Below are 24,144 nucleotides of genomic sequence, written 5' to 3'. Positions count from 1 at the left end.
CCTTTGCCGGAATCGAACCTGGGACCCTTCAGTCCGCAGGCTGATGCTCCATCCACTGAGCTAAGCCGGCTAGGGCCATATCTTATTTTGAAGTAAAAAAACAAAACGGGAACAAATACAATATTTGTATTTGCATATGGCCCGCGGGCCATAGTTTGAGGACCCCTGAGTCAGGGTATATGGAGGACAGTGAGCCAAGCATGCAACAAAAGCAGCTTTCACAGTACATTCCAAGGTCTCTGAGGGCCAGCTCAATCTCCTATAGTTTCCATGAGATCAAACCACACTGTGAAAACTGATGTTTCTATTCATTCCTTCATCCATCCATCTATCCATCCATCCACTCTAAGGAAATAACCTGTTAAGGGCACAATGATTTATGTATAAATATATTTTCTGTAGAGTAATATATAACAGAAAAAATGGTAACAGTCTAAATGCTCATCAGCATTGGAATGGTTAAATAAAATACGCACATCCCTCCAATGACATTTTATGCAGCTATTAAAAGGGATGTCTGGAAGATATAAACCAAATTGGTATGGTTATGATTATCTCTGAGGCCTAGAATTATGGGGCATTTTCAATTTCTGCTTTACATCCCCCCCCCACTGTATATTACTTTTATGAAAGAATAAGAGTATTTAAATGAAAAGAACAAAGATACAGTATTTAAAAGGAGCCCTCCATATGGTTCAGTCTAACTGGACTTCTGCTCTGGGTGGAGCTTGGGGCCCACCTTCAGAGTAATGAAAACTCCCCATTTGCCTGGCTGGTCCTCTGTGTACATATGCTGTTTCCTCTCGGATCGTGTAAGCTAAAGGTGCTTCCATAGTGCCTAATGACTAGTAATTACTTCTTAGAGAATGAGGCTCTTGAGCTCAACTTATCTTGATTTGAAAAATAATTAACTGAATACAAAATATTCTCCCAAATGATTCAAAGTCACCACTAGCATAAATAAGTATGAACACGATTCAACTGCACATATACAAGTCTCCAATTGCTGGTAGATGTTTTAGTTCTGTTTCTTCCCACCAGTAATTTATAAAAATCAGTGCCACTGCCCCAAACTAACCATGAGGCTCTGTACTTGGGGTCACTATAGATGACGGGTCACTATAGGAAACACAAAACAAGGTCCTGCCCTCAAGTTACAAGTCTATTTCTCCCTCCTGCTCCAGGCGATGTAAAACACCAGCGGAATTAGTGAGGCAGCTGAGCCCACAGCAAATGCCCTTCCTGTGCAAACATCCTTGGCTGTCTGGCCCTATCACAGGGGCCGTGAGCCCAACCACATGCGACAGCACGAACGAAGGAAGGAGCACAAAGTCAGATGGGGAACCGAGAGAGCCAAACAGAAGGGAGACACGTGAAGTGATAGGGCTGCCTGCCCTTCCCTGAGTTAAAGGATTATCACCCTTCTGCTCTCATGAGCTCCAGTATGCTCCAGGGGCCATTCACAGAGGTGACTGAAATATCAGACCTGTCTGAAAGGGTCAACATGGCCTTTGAAAAGCGGTTCTCTTAGCAACCGTTACTGGGTAGTATTTCACAGTATATTCAGAGCAGTTTTTAAAATCCATTTACCAAATTTTTATTACTATTTATATTTTTTTATTTATGTTTTTTATTGCTTTCCTAGAGGAAGGGAGAGGGAGAGAGCGAGAGAAACATACTGGGAATCGAGCCCACAACCCAGGCATGTACCCTGACTGGGAATCCCACCATGCTCTCCTGATTCAAATGTTGACACTCAATCACTGAGCCACGCTGGCTGGGCCATTTACCAATTTTAAATATTTCCATTTTTACAGTTATAAATGAAGCCACTATAAACATTTGTGGAAGAGGTTTTTGTGTCGATACACATCTTCATTTCTCTTGGATAAATATCTAGAAGTGGGATTGCTGGGTCATATGATAAGTGTATGTTTAACTTTTTAATAACTGCCAAAACGTTTTCCAAAGTGGCTGTACCACTTTACATGCCCACCAGTGATGCACGTGAGGTGAGAGAGGGAGCTGAGGTTCAAGGTCATGTAGGGCCTTGCAGGACATATTGTCTTTGGATTTTACTCTGAATGAGATGAAGAGCCATTAAAAGTTTTGAGCAAAAGAGTGACTTGCTCTTACCTGCAATTTAAAATATATTTTATTGATTTTTTTACAGAGAGTAAGGGAGAGGGATAGAGAGTTAGAAACATCCATGAGAGAGAAACATCCATCAGCTGCCTCCTGCACACCCCCTACTGGGGATGTGCCCGCAACCAAGGTACATGCCTTTGACCAGAATCAAACCTGGGACCCTTCAGTCCAAGGCCGACACTCTAGCCACTGAGCCAAACTGGTCAGGGCTCTTACCTGCAATTTAAATAGATCCCTCCATGTTGAGAACAGACTGTAGAGGGGTAAAGGAAGAAGAGGGTCCAGTTGGGAAGTTATTAAAATAATTCAACTGAGGGGGTGAAATATGATAGAAGCTTGGAGAAGGAAAATAGCAGGGGAGGTGATGTAAAGTGTTCAGATTTTGGATATATAGTATTTTGAAAGTAACGCCAACAGGATTTACTGATGGATGTGGGGTGTCAGAGGAAGATAGGTAAGACAGAGACAGTCTTTCTTGAGATGTAGAACACTATACAGGGAGAAGATTGTCAGTGGAGGGATGGAGCATGTTGCTGGAGAATCAGGAGTTTGATTTTGGACAGGTAAAGTTTGATCCCTATTAGATATTCAAGTGAAGATTTGAGTAGATGGTTGAATGTGAGCCTGTAATTTAGGAAAGGGGTCAGGACTAGAAATGTAAATTTGAGAATCATTTGTTGTACAGATGGCTTTAAATGCTAAGAGATTGGGTATGGTATTACCAGGGGAATAAATAAAGACAAAGGAATAACAAGGTTGCAGTGCTAAACCCTGAAATGTTTTAACACTTAACAGTCAGTAGATGAAGAGGACCTGACCAGTGGAGTAGAAGGGGAACCAGAGAAAGTGATGTCTCAAGCCAAATGAAGGACATGTTTCAAGAAAGAAGCATAATACACAGTCCTTAGAGATGCAAGTAAAGCCATGTCCAAGTCACTGGTAACTTTGGCAGGAGCTGCTTCAGTGGAATACCGAGATTGACAAAGTGGAAACAATTCCTGCTTTTCTTTAAAAAGAGCCTTTATCAAGCTAACAGAAAAGATGCTATTAATTGTACCAATATGAGATTTACTGATTTTCCTCTGAGACAGTTCATGTGAATTACATCAACAAGCCAATCTTTTAAAGACGCTTTGCTTATTCTGAACAATCTCATCATTAGTTAAATTAGGGCTTTTCATATTCTAGAAAGACATACCTTTACTTAAGAAGGAGAAGGAAAATTTTAGAAAAGTAAATCTAAGCAATAAATGGCACTTGATAATACTGGCATTAGAATGACATTTGTTCTTTTAAGCAAAACCCAAGAAAAACAATTCTAATAGGGCCTCTGGACAGCAGCAAATAATGGCCGTGTATGGTGTTAACTTGACCTATGAAAGCGCCTCCCCACTTCCACCATGAAAAATATTCAGTGGTTTGCCCTTTATTAAGTTATTTCTTTGGCCTTGAAATAGCTTTGTTTATTTTAATTTCTAGATTGTCTCTGATTTTTCATATTCTCCAGTCTCATATTTATCCAATATTATCATATTTTGTGATATGGGAGCAGGTGGGTATTACATAAATTTTGAACTCTTATAGAAAACAAAAGTAACATTTAGAATCTTAAAAGAATACAAACCAGCTTTCATGTCTCCAAATTCTCAAACATTTTCATGAATAATAAAACATTAATAATAAAACCTTAGGTTCTATAATTTTTTCTAAATTGTATATATCTCTATAATTAGTTCTTTCAGACTTGAGTTTAAACACAATTTATTTTCTTTTTTTCCATGGAGTATATTTATTCTCTAAATTTCCACACAGAATTAAAAAATCAATATATTGTCATCAAATGATTTTCTGATTGTCTTTCAATTAAAATTTTTGTTTCAACAAGATATTAAATACCTTTAAACTATTTAACATATTTAAAATTGGTAACGGTTCATTCTTAAAGCACATTTTTATAAGTCTTTTAGACACAGAAAATCTTTTGGTTTGGGGAAGAATAAGGTGAACTAATAGCTTAGATACCATATAACATAATGGTTAAGAATTATTGTTTTGGGGTCAATCACACCTGGGTTTAAATTCCAGGTCTTCTACTCCTAGTTTCACAACCTTGAGCAAGCCACTAATCTTTCTTAGTGTCATTCCCCATCTATAAGTGGGAAAATAGTACCTGCCTCCCAGTGTAATTACAATGATTTTATGAGATAATACATGAAAAACACTTAATACAGGGTTTAAAAAAGCCTCAGGTAAATGTTGAATAAAATATAAGTATTCAGCATCATCATCATCACAATTATTATCAGAACTGAACAATTTCCAAGGCCAAGTAGTTTTTAAAAAAGAAACTAGAGTGACGGAAAGAGACTTTGCTTTGGGCGATGGGTGCACAATGCAGTGTGCAGATGATGTTTTGTTGAGTTGTATACTTAAAACCTGTGTAGTTTTGTGAACCAATGTTACCCCAATAAATTCAATTTAAAAAGGTGCTATTTGGTTTCACCTTGGAGATGTCTATTTATATTATGGCATTAACAATAAAATACACTAACGAGGAAAGGTCAGGATGATTCACTGCATTCCTTGTGTTGGGTGCCAGATGTTTTTACATACACATCTCAATTAAGCCTATCAACAACCCCAGAAGGGAGGTAGAATATAATCATTTTACAGGTGTGGACATCGAAACTTAGAGGACTGAAGTGATTTGGCCAAGATCATGCAGCTATTAACTTGCAGAATCACTAGTCAACTGCAATTCAAAGCCCTGTTTCAACCAAACTTCCAAATTAGAGAGTCCCTTTGTAGACTATTTAAACTGGACCACTCACCCTCATCCAGAAATAGATCTGATATGAAAGCATGAGCTTGTGGACAGCACAGACTTTATGAACCCTCAACTTTTATTCTCTCTCTCATTCATAATCTAATCCCACCAAAGGAACCCCGAATTCAGAGGGCTGGTGACCACGCCTGCTGCCTGCATATAGCCTGACTGCCAGCTCTTCAGAGCATGGACTTGGGATGCTTCAGTACCCAGGAGAGTGTCCTTCCTTACTGAGCTAATCCGATGGAGCTGGGTCTGGGCTGACTGCACCTCCTGTGGTCCCATGAACATAGTCACGATAATTACCAGTCAACTTTGGGATGAAGAAGTTGCCTGACTCAGCAAGACTGGCATTTCCTCCTACACAGTTCTTTCCAGCTCATTGGCAATGGTATCCAGGGGTGGCTGGAGAATTCTGATAACAGCTTGCTGGTTGGATTCCAGAGGAATAGCTCAGATTCTGCTGAAGACTCAAAGGAAAGTGGAGAAATACTGACAAAGGAAATTAATGATGACCACTCTGGAAACTTTGACTACCTCCAAGGATGACCTCACAACTATTTAAAGCATCCCCTTAGAGTTAACTGAGACACCAGAAAATGAAACAAATCCCATGAATGGAAATTAGCAATCAGGCTGTGACCCACTTAAGTAGGTGTTATACTTCTTTCCAAAGGCCTGCCAGAGAGAGCACCCTGGGTTAATGACTTGGTGCCTTTATTTTCACCACTTTTAGATGGAAATTACACAATTGTCTCTTTATCCCCTTGCAGAACCATGACCTCTTCTTTCCTCTCCTCCATTCTTGGTAACTTTTTCTAACTACTTAACCACTTCCATAAAACACAACGAACAAATAACTAGAAAAGGTGGCTGGTCAAATAATTGTGGATATGGTCATATTAAAGTTATAATATGCAATATTAAGGCCATGACTCTTGCGTGAAGACATTGTGTATTTCTGTAAGTTGTGGGCAATACTTGGCACACTCAGAGTGATTTGTAATGTTCTTCACTGCCTCACAGAGTACATGGGATATGACAGCAGTATAGAAGAAGACAAAACAGAAATTAGATACTTGTTGCACTGCTTACCGTTTCTTTTGTTAAATTTTAACCCCAGTTCACATGCTGGCTAGCTTAGGTTTGACTGGTTCTGGGAGTGCCCCTTAGGTCCAGATTTAGTCTTTCTATAGCCTGTGGCAAGAAAGGCAGGAAGGATTATTGTAGCTGTGACTGGATCCCACTTCCTTCTGTCCCTGACAACAAATACATCCTATATAATAAAAGCATAATATGCAAATCGACCGAACGGTGGAATGACCAGTTAAGGGGGGCGAGCAGGGCCAGTGAGCAGGCGGCACCAGGCCAAGGCATGTGCCAGAGGGAAGAGGGAGGGGATGGTGATTGGAGGGCAGTGGCGACCAGCAGCGGCGGAGGGGTGATCGAGAGGGTGGAGGCACAGCTGGCCCTTGATCAGCCCACCCAGTCACCTCCCATAGAGGGAGGCCAGACTGCGGCTTAGGCCTGCTCCCTGTCATCAGTCAGACATCCCCTGAGGGCTCCTGGACTGTGAGAGGGCAGAGGCCAGGCTGAGGGACCCCCCCCCACCCCGAGTGCACAAATTTTTGTGCACCGGGCCTCTAGTATATAAATAAACAAGTAAATACATACATAAATAATAAAAAATAAAAAAAATTAAAAGATTCTTCCCAGAATCAACTATTCCACAAGAGCATTAGTGGGCAAGTTCTGCCTTTGCTGCTGGTGCTCCTGCAGTAACCATTCACTTCTCATGGCAGCAGCACGGCATAGCCATAGGATAGACCCAGGCGTTCGTTCACCTGGGCCGTCAGGTGTTAGTTACCTGACCTTGAGCAACTTCCTCTGAGCCCCAATTATTATTATTATTTAACAATAACAAAATCATAATAAACAAGTATAATACTTCAGGGTTTACTATGTGACAAGTATTTTACAAAGCACAGAATATGAATTATCTCATTTAATTCTCACCATCACTGAATATGAGGTAGGTACTATTTTTATCCTCATTTTACAGAAGACAAAGCCTGCCCGACATCACACAGCTTATAAGTAGCAGCAATAGGAACTGAATCCGGGTCTAGCTGACTGCAAAGCCCAAGGAGCACGAAGGCTATATAGAAGGACCCTACAACGGGGCAGATGTGCTGAGCACCTTGAACCATAGGGACTCCTGATGTCTAATTTCCCTGCTGGTCTGTGTCAATATTGGTCCTGAATATCTGTATTGGCCCCTGTGTTGTCCAGTTAACTCTTCTCTGTGCGTATATACAACTTTTCAACAAGTTTTGCATTTATTCTGACAAAAGCACTTGGATCTGTAACTATGACTTATCACTTTCCATTTGGCCCCATATTGGGGCTGGGAGTCATGTCACTGCAAGCTCCCCCTAGATCTGGAGACAGGTGCCTGCCGGTGACTGCCTGCGGCAACATACCTGAAAGCCGGTGACAGCCTGGGCAGGTTCCCAGCTGCTGAAATTAGCCTGCAGGATCCTTGTAGGCAAAGGTATATTTTAGGACAGCAGTACCGATCAGCATCACAGAATGGCAAGTGATCAGAACACAGCCCCTTCCACGTCTCCTTTAATGTCCAAATCGCTCCTGCTCATGTTTGACCCTATTGCATAGGTTGTATGGAGTGCAAGAATCTAATTATTGGGTAAATCATCACATATTCATGCACATACAATTCAGGAACTGATTAATAATGACTTTTAAAAATCTATATTGTTGAAAGTATTACATAAAATAATGACTTTAAAATAAATATTAATTATAATAAAACAAATTCTCTTCTTCATAGGATTGCACCACATTTTAGTTAGCAAATCCATTTGTTGTAAATTATTTCATTAGTTGCTAAATTCTTCCACAGAAAACATTTAGAGTTACTGGCAATAATAATGACTGCTAATAATGGTTCTTAATGAATTATCATGAGCAAAGGTATGGCTCAGTAGCCCAATAGGGAAAGAACTTTCTGATCTAGACTGGGTATATGCAAGACAAAAGAAAATTTAGAATGTATTTATTTTACACCATCATCCACCCTGTGAGCATAATTCACAAACTAGGAAGCAGGCTCAGAGAGTCAATATCATTTCAAGGTCACTCAGTGGGCGATAGGTACAGCCAGGGGTCTTGACGTCCAGAGCACTTCACCACACTTCCCTGTTCACATTCTGTCATACAACTATGGCAGTAACTGTGAACAGGTCATTCATTGCTTCCCATTTTTGGGATAGAACTTAGAGGTCATTACACAAGTTATATTCATAGGAAGAATACAAAATATTTGTTGAAAAGAAAGTAGAGATGTTCTAGGATCCAAATTCAGAAGGAATTCATTGGACCTTCAACATGCCAGACACCTAGCATCTCATCTCACCTGTACAACAATTCACGAGATTGATCTAATGGCCCCATTTCACAGTTGAGGAAACGGGGCTTAGTGGGGTATGAGGTGACCCCATTCACACAGTAGCGGATCTGGGATTTGATATAGAACTCTGTGACTCCAGTTCCTTTCTACTTCCTTATAGGAACAGTTTATTAAAGCTTCCACAAACATCCCCAAGGGGGAGAACTAAGGATCCCCTGGGCTCTGTAAAGTCCAGATATTGCATCATGCCATATTTCCAGGGCTCGTTTAAGGCAAACTCCCAGCATTAGGTTTATGACCCTTCCCTTAGGAGTTATTCTTCCTCCTGGCTGATGAACTAAAATTATTCACAAAGATCTTGGGTAAAGTGTGACTGTAGGCTTGAAATAAAATGTTAAGTGTAATAATAATAAATTACAAACTCAAGCATCTTCCCTTCTGTTCCAGCTTTGAGAGCTTATTACCACATCCTCCAATTAGCTTAGGAAAAATATAAACGTCAGCTCCTGCATTTTACCCATATTGGTAGCTGGTCACTTGCCGAATGGCTTTGCAATTTAGTATATGCAATATTAAAACCTCTAAATCCATCATCTTTGGCTTGCATCTGATTCCTTCCAAATGCTCAAAGGCTCTACCATTTATCTCATGCCACCTGGGAATTTGTAACTGTTAATTAATCTCTCCGACCTCTTACAGATCTTCTTCTCCTCCCCCCCCTCCTCCTCCTTCTTTCTTCTCCTTCTCCTTCTTCTTCTTCGCATTTATTTCAGCTTGCTATGTATGCTGAAAACCTTTAAATATTTAAAGTTGTAATTTAGCAAACTACAGAGAAGCCAGAAATAGAAGTTTGTATTTTTAACTTTTTTTAAAAAGAAAAGATTGGGAAATGCACTAATCCAAAGAGGAAAAAGACTGGCAGGTGTGGAAAGTTGCTGGGTAGACTGTCTTTTTAAAGTGGCACCCTGTTACCCATTGCATGTAGAAGCAAAAAGCATATAATAGATATTATCTAATTCTCTCCCCTTCACAGTTTTTCCTGCTGGAGCCAATGCCCTCTCTTTCTGCTTTCTCTTCCCGACTTCCCATTTCCTCTGCATCCCGACTGCAGTGCAGCTACAGCATCACCCCATCCATTGGTAGAGCTCTTAACATGATCATCAATGACCTCCCAGCTGTTAAATATATTGAGTTTTTCCAGTCCTTATCATACTTGGCCTTTATGCCATATTATTTATTGTTCCCTTCCTCTCAAAACTTTCCTTGTTTAGGTCAATAATAGTAATTATTGTCATTATTATTATAAGTTTGCATTAATACAGTACTTACTATATATAAGGTGGTGTGTTGAATACTTTACATGCATTTTTCTCTTGAATACTCATAACCCTACGGGGTAGATATTATTATTCCTATGTTACAAATGCAGAAATTGAGGCACAAAAGGTTAACTAATTTGTCCAAGGCGACACAGCTTGAAAAGGGCAGAGCCAGGTTTTGAACCCGTGTTTCTAAGCAGTATGTTACATTGCTTCAAACACTTTTCAAGGGAGTGATTATGGAGACACCAGAGCCATTAAAGCTAGATCTAGATTGCAATTAGTGTTTCCATGTTTGAGCTGGAGCAATGTTTGAAACATGGAATCTTTTTTTATTGGAAGGAAAATGGAACAATGCTGTATCAAAAACGATAAAAAGTGAGAGTGAAAATGTACCATCAAAAAAATTCTAGTCTTTTAGAAGCTAATTAAGGTAAAATGGAAAAGAGTTTGATTACCGACAAAATTTTCCCCACATCTTGTTTGAAGTAGTTTTGGTTTGTAGCCGATGGCAGACTCCGGAGGCCCCTCATGATCCTCACCTCTTGGTGTTTAGTCCCTGGTGGATAATCCCCTCCACTGAGTGTGAGCAGCACCTGGACCTGCTTCTAACCAATAGAACATGGCAAAGGTGATGGGATGTCGCCTCCGGGAGCAGGTTACCTTTTATAAGGCTCCGCCTTGCTAGCACACTCGTTCTAGAATCTGCCTGTTGGGCTGGTGGAGTAAGTGACTACTAGTATGTTGTGGAAGCCCCTGTGGAAAGAAATTGAGGGTGACCATTAGATGCTGTGTACACCCTCCAGGTAAAAGCCAACTAGAAGCTGAAGCCTTCAGTCCTACAACCACAAGGAAATAAATTCTGTCCAAAACCTGCCTGAGCCATGTGCAGTCCAAGGCTTCATCATGAAGTTGTCAGGGAGGTCTGCCAGGGCCAGGACCAGACGATAGACACAGTGGTGACACATGTGGCCCTATGGCCAAGGACTCAGTGGGATGAAGGATGGATCTCAGCAGATGACTTTGTGGACAAATAACATAGAAGACAGATACCTCCTTTATACCCATTTCCTTGGTCCTAGGTAGGTACTCCAGTCCTAGAACTGAGACACAATCTCCTGGGGCGGACAGGGAAATAGAAAATCCCAAACATAGAGAGTAAGTCTCTGCCACATGAATGGGATGGGAGTACAAAATAGAAATTAATTTGAGTTTTGGAAAAGTAAAAGAAATGTATATTTTCCACTTGCCTCAGTTTGGGACTTAGATATGTACCCATTATAAAAGTAGGATTTTACTTATATACTTGTTTTCTATGTGCACACACTCTTTTATTTTTATTATTTTAAAAATATATTTTATTATTTATTTGAGAGAGAGGAAGAGGAGAAGAGAGAAAGAGAGATAGGTAGGTAGGTAGATAGATAGATAGATAGATAGATAGATAAACATTGATTGTTTCATTGTTCTGTATCGGCATGATGCTCTACCCAGCTGAGCTACCCGGCCTGGGCCTGCACACACCCTTTTTAAAATCACATCAGGTAAGGGTGAAAAGGGTGGTGAGAGAAAACAATTGTGACGGAATCTTCTCTTCCAGAGGGAAATGAAAAATTGGTTCATTCTGGAGAGTTTGGAAATGGATTGATCATTATACCAGGGGTTCTTGGCATGTTTGGGTCATCGACTCCTTTGAGGAACTGATAAAAAATAGAGACAATTTGCTCTAAAAAATACACAAACACAACACTTGTATATATAATTCCAGGGGCTTCAGAATTCATGCCTCTTTGGAAGCCCATCCAGGGATCCCAGGATACAAAGGCTCCCGGCAGGGCTGCCTCTGCCTGCCACTCTTCCTGCCCGTGTTTCCTTCTAGGAGATTTCAATGAAAAGAAGAAAATCCTCAGCCTATTTGGAATACAAATAAAACTGCCACCCACAGTCTCCCACCCCAGCAGACTCGCCATCTGCAGCCTTTCAAAACCCTGCCCATTCCCATCCCCGTGGAGCTGTCCGGGCAAGTGCTGAGTTCTGCCCCAGCACCCTATTCGGAACTGGATCTGCCTGTCGCTGAAGCATGTTATAAATAGAAGGGATGAGACCCCGAGTGCTCAGGGCCCTTTTTAAAATCACACCAGGTAAGGGTGAAGAGGGTGGTGAGAGAAAACAATTGTGACTGAATCTTCTCTTCCAGAGGGAAATGAAAAATTGGTTCATTCTGGAGAGTTTGGAAATGGATTGATCATTATACCAGGGGTTCTTGGCATGTTTGGGTCATCGACTCCTTTGAGGAACTGATAAAAAATAGAGACAATTTGCTCTAAAAAATACACAAACACAACACTTGTATATATAATTCCAGGGGCTTCAGAATTCATGCCTCTTTGGAAGCCCATCCAGGGATCCCAGGATACAAAGGCTCCCGGCAGGGCTGCCTCTGCCTGCCACTCTTCCTGCCCGTGTTTCCTTCTAGGAGATTTCAATGAAAAGAAGAAAATCCTCAGCCTATTTGGAATACAAATAAAACTGCCACCCACAGTCTCCCACCCCAGCAGACTCGCCATCTGCAGCCTTTCAAAACCCTGCCCATTCCCACCCCCGTGGAGCTGTCCGGGGCAAGTGCTGAGTTCTGCCCCAGCACCCTCTTCGGAACTGGATCTGCCTGTCGCTGAAGCATGTTATAAATAGAAAGGGATGAGACCCCGAGTGCTCAGGGCACTTCTAGTCAGAGACACTTACATTTGCTGTGTGTCAGGAAATTCACTCTAGACACAGCAATATCCTGGGCAAGAGATGCTCAACCAGAAAGGGTGCAGAAGTGTGTGGCTGAAGGTGAGGCAGAAAGCACACCCTGCCAACTGGAAGCCACAGCACACTGTTCAGTCGCTTCAGCTAAAGCAGGAGTCCATCCAGCCCCAGCCACATGATGGAGCTTCCTTTGTGTGCATTGGGCTCTAGTGTGCATCAGGCTCTGTGCCAGGCACTGTGGAGTCCCACACCTCCCCGCCCTCCAGGAGCATATGTCCTGCAAGAGAATGGGACCAGGCAATGCCCACCTGGAACTCAGAGTAGTGAAGAGTGCTTTTGGCTCATGACCTGCTGTGAGGCTTTCAGCAACTCGTTTTCCCCATCTGGAGTCTCATTTGTAACGTGAGGGTGTTGGGCATGAAGATCCAGAGTTTCTCTTCCAGGTCATAAACATTGTCTGATTCCTTTGACCTACATACAAAACTTTTGCAGGAAATTTTATTGCTGTCTTTGAGCCACTAGATGGCGATTGTACTTAGTTTAGGAGGAATGCTGACTAAGAAGAATTGCTGGTAAAAAAAGAAATAAAATAAAATAAATGGGTTGCTCAAGGCAGTGAGAAATTATGTAGAGTTAAATGGACAAAACTTAAATGCAAAGCAGCTAATGGTGTCTGCTAAAGCCTGTATGATAAAATATGTTTGAACAGTTATCAACCCAACACATCTAGCTTATCTGTGTTGATTCAGCAGGCGCTTGTCTAGTGGCTGTGGTTGGGAGCAGGCAGCAGGGTGCTTTGCTAGTCCCAGCTCTGCCTCTAAGAGGCTGCTGGACTTTGGTGAATCATCTGCCCTCCCCCTGCCTCAGTTTTACATCTTTAAAATGAGGAGGGGCTCTGCTATAATCTGTGGATTCGCACTAGGTCTAGCATTCTATGATTCTCTGGAAAAGATTGCCAAGTGCTAGTTAATAAAGATTTCCAGCACTACATATGGATGAAAAATTCCAATATTGTTGTCTTCTAGGACAAGAGAAAGAAGCCCTATTGCCACATCCACATTGACAACACATCATGCTGCTGCCATTATTTGAAGTGGCCTGAGGGAGTCTCTGCCCTTTGCCCAAGTAGCCTTTGCCAAATCAAAGTAAACATGTTTTTAAACCTGAAATCAGCTTCTGTGCAAGGGAGTGTGGCAACAGGTCCAACTTGTCGGGCAAACCAAACTGTCTCACCCACAGCCAGAACCAGACCCTCAGGCAGGCAGCATGAGTTCCTGTGAAAAGTCTCGAGGTCATTCCAGGACTACCACCAGTGCTTCCTCTCCTTTGTTACTCCACACGGGCTTCAGAGCCCCCACTTCCCTTCCTTGGGGTACATCAGACTTCACTCTGGTGGAGGGAGGAACCCCTGGCTCTCAGAAGCAGAAAAGGTCCCTTGCTAAAGCCTATAGCCACAGAGGAGCCTGCACCCCGACCTACAGCCATTTTTCAAAGTGTGGTGTTGACTATATGTATGGAAATCAGTTATGCTAAGAGTGCAGATTCTGCGTCCCACCTGGGTCTACTGAGGCAGGATCTCTATGGGGAAGCCTGGAATATGCATTTTCACAAACTCTCCCGATGAGACTGAGGTTTGAGCCCCACTTCTTCACAATGAGGCTCCTCGTCAAGGTCAAGGTTACTTTAGTTTATGGGCAATTTCGTGGAATGCTAGGCACTGACACTGGAAAGAAGGCATACATGGCATTTGTTGAAACAGAAAATGTCAAAGAGAGAGGTTTACAGCTCACGTGGGGCTCCTCTGAGTGAGAGTGTTTTGTAGAATCCAAATCTGTTCATCTCCTTTAAAGGTAGAGAAATTTACATTTTCTTTCCCAAATTCATCAGAACCAGGGGCAGCAACTTGCCCTAATTAGCCTTTCACAATATGTAAATAAACTACAATGCTATTTCATTAATTACAAGGAAAGATAAAACTGCCAAGCAAACTGGAATATTCATGTCAGCATGCCAGGGGAGGCAAATTGCCCTTAGCAGGTGGTTTGATGAACACAGACTAAGAGCATGGAAAATAGATGATGTTAATGTCATGAGATATGACTATTAGTGACACAATCTCCACCAAGGGGAGGGAGAGGAGAGTAGACCTGCCATTTAATTAAGCACTGACTATGGACCAGATGCTGTCCCTATTTTTAATTCTATAGGTATATACTCCGCAAGGAACAAGAAACTTCTTACTAGCTTGTCTGAGCACCTGGTGTGTGGAGACCCAGTGACAAATCTTTGCCCTTTTTTTCTTTTGCTGTTTTTTTCTGTACACCCTGGTGGCCATTACACATGGCCAACTCTATCGTTATTCTGTCCACTTACAAGACAATTGAATAGGATTCTAGAGAGGCACCCTAGTCTTATTGACTAATACCATCTCTTAAGTTTTTTTCCTCTGCAATTCCAATCCATTACCCATAATTCTGTTTGCATCTTCACCTAATCTGCATACCTGCTAAACACATACTTTAACAGAATGAGGCATACCAAATGAAATATTTGTGTTCCTACTGAAACATTTTCAAATTATATACACATTTAATTGTTCACCCCTCTTCCGAAAGCACAGCTGAAGTAGCCCTAGAGGGATTTGAGGGGACCAGTACCTTATTTACATGCAATGCATATCTAACCTGCATGAATCTAACTGGCTTTCAGGCTTAGCTTCCAATCTAGGTCACAGTGGTACGAACTGCCTCACCGACATTCCCCATCATCCCATGGGTCCACTTTGTTACCATTAGTCACTTGTCATGTGGACTCTATTGATGTGATCTGTCCTCTTGAGATTTACAGGTTAAATTTTTCCTAAAACCAACTTGAATTTTGGGAAAAGGACAAAGCAGAGAAGACTGGCTTAAACTTATAAACTGCTGGAACTGTTGAAATAGAAAACACTGGCTTCTTTCCCAAGAGCTTATATTTAACATAACAATGTAATAATAAAAATATCATCATGCAATATACCGACAATGTATTATGTAATTGTATACCTGAAACTTATATAATTGTATTAACCAATGTTACCCCAACAAATTCAATAAAAAAGAAAAAAAATAATAATACCATCATACATAAAAAGTGGTCAAAGCATTAGCAAAATAATGCTCTTAAGACTTTGTCCACATTTTCTTATTTCAATGAAAATAGAATGGAATTCTCACATGGAAGAGAGCCAAAGGCATAGATAATACAAAATAACAAATAATTTACCAGACATTTATCCTTTCATTTGCAACGCACTTTTAGATTTTACAGTGCAATGTGGAATTGAGGCAAAGTGCTTTGGAAAACACATTTTAGCGTAGGCATTTTCTGACCACACTATCCTGTCTTTTCAGACCTTCCCAGCCCTCCTTTGAACTTGCTTGTTCTTTGATCTTTACAAGATCTTCAGCAGCTTGAGGGCTTCATTCTATCTCAGTCTTTCACTTGGCATCAATCTTTTCCTGCTTCTTTTTTCCTCTCCCATGGTTCATCATTTCAACTACTCTACCTAGAGAACTCAGCTTCCTCATCCCTTTGTCCTGCTATTATTCCTATCTTATAAATCCCCATGCCTAGATTAACCCAAACATATCTATCTTCTCCAGCTCTACACACTGGTAGCCAAGCATTAGAGAAATACACACAACTGGGTGTATTAGTACTACCATCCACTTAGGATTTCCAGTCTCCTTTGGGCCCATAGTGCTTCTTAGCTAACCTCATCTGTTTCCCTGTCTGTTTTCTTTCCCCTGTTCTCCATGGTAGATCCAAGCTTTTGCCACTTCTCTCATGTTCCTTAGCCTACCTCAACTATCCCTGCTTTCCTTAACTGATAAAATTGAGATGACCAGGTATGAACTCCCTCAGTTCCCCACACCTCATTCACAAGTTTAACTTATCCTTCCTTCCTTGATGTCTTGGAAAGGGCTTCAAGGCCAGTCTCACCATAGTGCTCTTGATTTACTCTTCCTCATTTCCACCCACGAATTTGTTCTATCAATGATTGCTTTGTTCTCCTGATTCTTCAACTTCTCCCTCCTTCTCATCACCATGGAATCATCTTCAAGTCTCTTCAAACCTAAAAACAATAATAAACAAAACTCCCACTGTACTGCATGCCTCCCAGTTATCACTCTATATTATTTTCTCTTTTATCCAGGCTTCTGGAATCATCCTCATTCAGCTTCGCCATTTCTTTGCTGTTCATTCAATCCTCCATCAAATATGATTTGGCTTCTGCTCCTACAAATCCACAGAAACTGCTTATCCTAAAGTCATTGATGACGTCCTCAATGCTAAAGCCGGAGGAAAGTTGGTTCTTTCTTACTTGACTTCTCTGAAATATTGTCTGCCCTCCTTTTTGAAATCATCTTCTTAACTTCCTATAGGTGACTAGGCTGTAGCTTTTCTGATGGCTTTCAAATTGTATCTCTTGCCCAAACCTCTGCTTGGAGCTTCAGATCCTCATATTGCACTGCACATCAAATTCTTCACCTGGATCCAAATGTAACATATCCAAAATGTGTCTCATTTATTTCTGTCCAAAGCTCTTCCTTCTGTGTGTTCCAACAGCCAAGTCAGAAGCCTGGGAGTCATTCTTAACTTCTCCCTGATCCCTGCTCTTACAGATCATGGTTGCCAAGTTCTTTCTACTCTACCTCTTAATAAGAAAGCCTCATTTCTGACCTACTTATGAAAAGAATCAACTGACTTTTCTCCTGTTTTCCATCTCAACCCAGAGAACTCTTATGTAGAAACTAGAGGCTCAGTGCACGAATTCGTGCATGGGTGGGGTCCCTCGACCTGACCAGTGATCGGGGCTGATGGGGAAGGGGGGAGCAACCGGTCAGGGGGAGGGGTTGCGGGAGGTTGGCCGGTGGCTGGGGGGATGTTGGCTGTGGGAGCACACTGACCACCAGGGGGCAGCTCCTGCATTGAGCTTCTGCCCCCTGGTGGTCAGTGTGTATCATAGCAACCAATTGACCAGTCGTTCGGTCCTTTGGTCGCTTAGGCTTTTATATATATAGAAGATTAGAATTCTGTAGTTTTCTTACCCAGCTCTTCATATATAATTTCCATTCCCTGAATGGAAACACTGGACTTGGGAAGAGTGAACCCAGCTGCCATGAAGGGTGTCCAGAGTCCAGCTGATTTATTTTTTCAATATTTGTGTTGAACAAATGAGATTTTTTTTCAAACTATAATAATTTTGAATTATATAAACTTGGGCTGCTTTAAACAGAAAAGTAAAAGAAATAAATGTGTAAATGTTCAGAGGAAGATTGGGCCATGAAAATCATCACAGTGAAGTCATTTGGTGGGACCGTGCCAGATTCTTCTAATAAGAATGGATCCTATCAGTTCCCTCTGAAAGGGAGGACGTGAGAGGACAGACGTGTGCCTGCCGCCCCCTCATCTTCTGACACATCTGGGAGAATAATCATCCCAGCACTCCAGCCCCTAATCTGGGTCATCGTGATGCACTTTCCACGAACCATCTGGAAGGGGTTTGGGAAGAGAAAGGTCTAGAGGACTTCGATGTTTAGGAAACATTTCAGGTTAGTCAGACTCAACATTTTATATCAGAAAAATTAAAATTCCTTTCAGCTCAAAATTCTATGATCTCTTTAAATCACTGTTTTTTTAACTTTGGTGACAGTGGGGCTGGGATAGGTGTTGCAGACTTTAAGAATCCAGTTGAAGCCCTAGCCAGTTTGGCTGAGTAGATAGAGCGTCAGCCTGTGGAATGAAGGGTCCCAGGTTCAATTCTGGTCAAGGGCATATACCTCAGTTGCAAGCTCTTAGCCCTGGTCGGGGGCATGCAGGATGCAACCAATCGATGTGTCTCCTATCGGTGTTTCTCTTCCTCTCCCTTCCACTCTCTAAAAATCAATGGGAAAAAATATCCTTGGATGAGGATTAAAAACAAAAAAAGGAATCCAGTGGAAAAGATGGATGCTTTTTTAATGAAAATTTTTAAATAAACAAACCACACACACACACACACACACACAACAGAGCTTTATGAATAATTTCAGAGACTTCATGCATCCCAGTTTAAGACTGGGCATGACAAAAGCCTTTGGAGGACTTGATCCTTCTCTGCTCTTTCTTCCCACATCTGCGGACTGGCTGCACCAGGAAGGCCAGACCAGATTTTAGCTCTCCCAGTGGGCTTTCCTCTCTAGCTGGACCCTCAGATTGTTTTCAAAGTGACCCCAGATGTAAAAGCTGGTTCAGAGGTGGGATAGAGATGAGCAGGATCAGTCAAGCTGCTCCTTTCCTGGGGAGACAAGAAAAAACTGGTCTGGCTCCTCCAGAGGTCTGAGTAAGGGATGGATGCCAGATAAGGAGAAAATTGGTGCCATTAAGACAAATAAGCTTTTAAGGAATTTGGAGGTGCTGGTAGTTGGGCCGAGTGGGACATACAGAACTGGAGCTTGTAGTAGGAGGCTAATGCTGCAGTTAAACATTTCTCACTCTTAAATGTTCCCAGTGCTCAGATCACTCCCCATCTCTGAACACGTGGGAGAGTGCTGGGGGAAGCATTATTCTTTTTTATAACCACCATTGGCATGTGCGCTCCAATCTCTCTGTTGCTAATAACCACTCCAGTTTCCCCATGTCCTTCACTTCTGCAAAGGCCCCTCTATATGATGTTCTAATGGCTGTTCATTTGCTACCTGCATTTCCCTACAATTCAAGGGCTTTTTCAATAATTACCCAACAAGTAGTCAAAATTTCTTCTAACTCCCTTATAATTCCAAGCCATGAGGAAATATTTTGCAGGTCATAACAACCAGATAAACACAAGTTGCAACTTCTCCAACTGATGAGAAAGTCCAATCTTGTTTCATGTTATTTCGGCAGAATTGTAGAAAATAAAATGTTGGCAGAATTCCATGGGGAAAATGAGAATTTCAGCAATTTCACCTAATCCCATTAAAATCATTATTTCCCAGACTCGCCAGTTGTCATACCATATTGCAAAATGTCACCAGCAATTTCCCTGTTTTATGTACTATGGAGAAAAGAGAATTTTGTTGGATGCCTGGAGAGAAAGCAGAAGAGGAACTTGTACAAGAGAAGTGTCACATACAGTCACTGTGTGCATTTGCCTCCTACAAATTCTGATAGGTGCAGAGAAAAGATTTTGACAGTATTTTCATTCATGATGTTTATTTTTTTAAAGAACAGAACTGCCAACTTTAGTTTGCATCATTGAGCTACTACAGAGTGCTCAGCACAAATGACTGTAAGTCCTATGTGGGTGGAGAAGAGGCTCCACACTGAGGACTCGGTGCCAAACTGCTTGTGAAGAAAGGAGGGACGGTGGGGAATTAGCGAACAGAACTGCCAACTTTAGTTTGCATCATTGAGCTACCACAGAGTGCTCAGCACAAATGATTGTAAGCCCTATGTGGGTGGAGAAGAGGCTCCACAACTGAGAACGCGGTGCCAAACTGCTTGTGAAAAAAGGAGGGACAGTGGGGAATTAGCAAGCGTAAGTTTTCAATGGAAACTGTCATTCTCTTCCAGCTCCAATCCCCCAGGCACTGCAAAAGTGAACGCAGCCTCAGCCCCAGGCCCGGGGAAGACTAAACCATCATCACGTATGTAAGCAGCAAAGCCATACAGTTGTTAAGAGCACAGAATGCCTGGATTTTACTCGTAACTCCAGCAGTTACTCTCTATTTGATGTCACAGATTTCAGGCAAATTGCTGAATCTCTTTTTGTCTCAGTTTCCTCACTGGTAAAGGGAGATTAATAATCTTCATCATCTCTGAGGAATAAATAGGATGCATAGGAAATAAATGAGTTGCTATACGAGTGGCAGCTTGAGCCTAGCACACAGGATGCACTATTTAAGTACTTGCTATTATTGTCCCAATTGTTTAAACTATTTTACTGGAACAGAACAATTTTTTGAATTACAAGCACTGTCTTTTAGCAGTCCCACAACTACACTTCATTCTAATCTGGGACCCTTTTCCCTTTCACTCACTGGGCAACCATTGTCAAGAGGAGACGTTACATTGGACCTGATCCCTTGGGAAGAACATTTGCAGAATCAGCTTTCTCCCCCTGATGCCTGAGAAAAGGTTAAAATGTTTCTCTGAGCTTGGAGGGGACAGTCAGAAGGAAGGCAAAGAGAAGAGGCTGGTGATGGTCTCTGAGGAGGATCCTTGAGCTCTGACATGATCCTACCAGCCAAGACTTGGTACATATGAAGAAACAGTAAGATCTCCAAATGAAAGAGGGGAGCTGAGAGGAGAAGAAATCTCTGCCCCACGTCCCAGCCAGACCTGAGTAGAGTCAGCCACACAGGAAGTCCTGCCCCACTGCAGAATGGCAGTAGTTGGGCACAGATGGTTGCAGATGGTGTTGAAGCAGAGAAGACCTAAAACTCCCACGGGGTTTGCCACTGATCCAAAAGGTCAGGGAGCATAAGCCTTCCCTGTTCTCTGGAGGAGGATGGGAAAATTTCACTGGGGAAAGGAGAAAGCCAACCTATAGGGATATTACAGGCCGGATGCAGGGACACCCCAGTAGAAGGGAGAGGATTGCATGGCTAGAGGCCAGTTGGGAACCTGGTGTTTCACTAGATGTCAGTGTGGCTGGATAGCAGGGCCTGGACACACAGAGAAGTTCTGTACATCTCAGTAGATACCGGTATGGAAAGGTGCCAACAACCAGGGGCCCGATCCCTTTCCCATTGATGCTATGATGCTACATAAGGCCCCTGAGTCCTAGGTGCCAACTCTGGGTGTGTAGGTATCAAATCAGAGATCAGGGAGGACAAACTCCTGGATCAACTCAAGTATAGAAGTATATAAGCCTGCAATGAATGCCTTTCCCTGAAAGTAAACAAAATTAATTTTTCTGCCAGGAAGCAAAATGGGGTTTGAAAGAGAGAATAGTTTGATTCACAGAAAAACAAAAAAAAAAACACAGGGACTGAAAAGTCATACTTGCTAACTTCTCAGAGTGGAAGTGGCTGGGACCCATGTCACCAATGCCCCTCAGAAACTCAGCTGCCTCCTCTAAAAGTGATCTCGCCAGATTAACATTAAATGAGGGTAAGTCTCATGTGGCCAGACCCGTGGTGGATGCTCAGTGAGTATCTGCTGAAGAAAAAAGCTCTTCCTCTATCTCCTCTACTTCCACACCTGGACTGGCTTCTTCCCTTCAGTTAACCATCCTGCTCACCACGCATACTTCCATCTCTGGCTGGGGTCTTGCCCTGAATGGATGGATGACCCAGAACCACGATGCTGCCCCTGACTAATTCAAGTGTTATTTGATCTTTGGATTCTGGCAGAACCTGCTGGCTGGCTGCTCTGACCTCTGACCCCCCAACCCCAACACCACCAACCCGTCCCCCCACACACACACCGCCCTCCACCCCCCATCCCTTACCAACCTGTGCCAGGTACCAGCACACCAGGGACAAAACCTACCCTATGTGGCTGGAGCATCTACAGCTGTCTCACCCCAGAGATGTCTTAAAATAGCTCGTTAAAATAAACAGACGGCTCTGGCTTTGTAATTAAACCAGGGCAAAATTGTGCAGCAATATCCCAGGGTCCGATTTAAGCCGTGTTCAGGCCCGGGTGGCTTAAGGGGCTCTTGGTGAATGAAGCAGAGATGAACTCAGCCCCCGTAATGAAAGGAGCAAAATCTTAAAAAGGAAGCAGCGGTTTAAAAGGAGTGACTCTTAAAAAACTTCCTGTTGGTTGGCAGAAAGGAAAGGGGGTGCACAGGGAAAGAGATGGAGAGGGGCCCTAAGGGCTTTCCCAGTTGGAAGTCTGCCTGCCTCCCTGACAGTCTGATGTTTCAGTGCCAAAACTGCTGACCATGTCCTTTCTGTGTAAGTTAGCACATTTTGTTGGCTCCTTGTTGCAGGCATTGAGTTATTCTTTCCTAGCTTCCTGTCTATATTCACGTTTTCCCTGTAGCACACTTACGTCTGGGTCCACATTCTTAATAATGAAGTCAAAATGTCCCATTATCAAAGCTCCCAGAAATAAATAAAAACACTTAAAAAAACCCACAAAAAAAACAACTAACGGACTAGAAGGAAACAGTAAAGGCAGCTGCATTTGCACCCAGAGGGAGGGATAAATAAATGCAAGCTGCACTCAATGAAACCTGAAAACTCCATCAGCTTTTCCAGTCTCTCCAGCCTGCACGTCCCCAAGGACGGCATTGTCCCTAAAGAAGCTGTTAGTGTGCACAGGCTAATGAGACCCTCCAGTCACCGGAACCAGAGACTCACAGGCCGTCTGTTTCTGCCCACTTGGCAACTGGCTGCTGGAGACACCTGGTCCTCTTATCCTGCTGGGCCCCCTAGATTGCCTTGAGCTTTTTTTCTCTTCTCCACTCACCCAGTGAGTGCCCTTCCTCTGGGGCCAAGGAAAAAAGCTCCCTCTGCTGGCGTCTGATGTTGACACCATCTTCCTAAACTGGGTTCTTCCATTCCAGAAGGCTTTATTGCTCCCCCAGCTCCTCCTTCCCCCCTCCCCCCCATACACAAAAGGGGTCTGAATGTAGCCATTCAGAGTTGTATGACACTTCATTCATTCCTGCATCTGTTCATTCATTCACTCATCAAATGTTATGGGGTTCTGATACTTAGAAGCAGAGCAGTCTTAGTAGAAATTAGACCACAGACTCAGAAATGCTTGACACTGGCTTTTTTAAAATTTAATATATTTTATTGATTTTTTTGCAGAGAGGAAGGGAGAGGGATAGAGAGTTAGAAACATCAATGAGAGAGAAACATTGATCAGCTGCCTCTTGCACACCCCCTACTGGGATGTGCCCACAACCAAGGTACATGCCCTTGACTGGAATCGAACCTGGGACCCTTGAGTCTGTAGGCCGACGCTCTACCCACTGAGCCAAACCGGTTAGGGCTTGACACTGGCTTTTGACTGAAATTGCTAAAAGAAGTGAGAGGAGCTCATGCCAGCCCAAAGCTGGTTGACCGCTTCACCTCAGTTCAGTTCTAACACCTCAGTTCTCTGGGTTCTCTTCTTATATTGTGCATTACCCCAAATCCACCCCTTTCTCCTTTCCAGAAATGGTTTGGGGACCCACAGGGGAGAGAGGCCCTTGTATTCACAAGTAAACAAACTTAGATGTTGCGTTTGAGAAGGGACTCAAGGGTACATTTTGAAAACCAGGGAATTAACAGGAAAAAAAGATAAAATATACATCTGAAAAGAGAGTCAGATACACATTTGGAAAGAAAGGCAGTAAAACACTACAGATATTTGAGTGTTTAACCTTGAGTGACATGGAGTTCTTCTGAATTCATGAGTGTTGGGTTGTCACAGCGTGGGAGGCACCCTAGGAGAAGACGCAGCCCTGGACTTGGGGTCAGGCTCCACGCAGCTGCAATTATGACGCTGAGCATAGAGAGCGAGGGAGACCATACCATCAAGGGGCTCACAGCCCAGAAGAAAAACACTCTAACACAGAAGCACAAATGTCTGCCGGGAGACTCGCCCCTGGCTGTGCATCAGAATCTCTGCAGACGTAGAAAAACAGTCATGCCAGAGTCCCAGCCAGCCTTCTGAATCCGAATCTCTAGCTCAGATACCACCTTTACTGTCAAGCTTTC

The sequence above is a fragment of the Myotis brandtii genome, unplaced genomic scaffold (assembly GCF_000412655.1).
Source record: "Myotis brandtii unplaced genomic scaffold, ASM41265v1 scaffold1270, whole genome shotgun sequence".
NCBI lineage: Eukaryota > Metazoa > Chordata > Mammalia > Chiroptera > Vespertilionidae > Myotis > Myotis brandtii.
The sequence above is the reverse complement of the archived record's forward strand: the minus strand, read 5'-3'. Positions refer to the sequence as shown.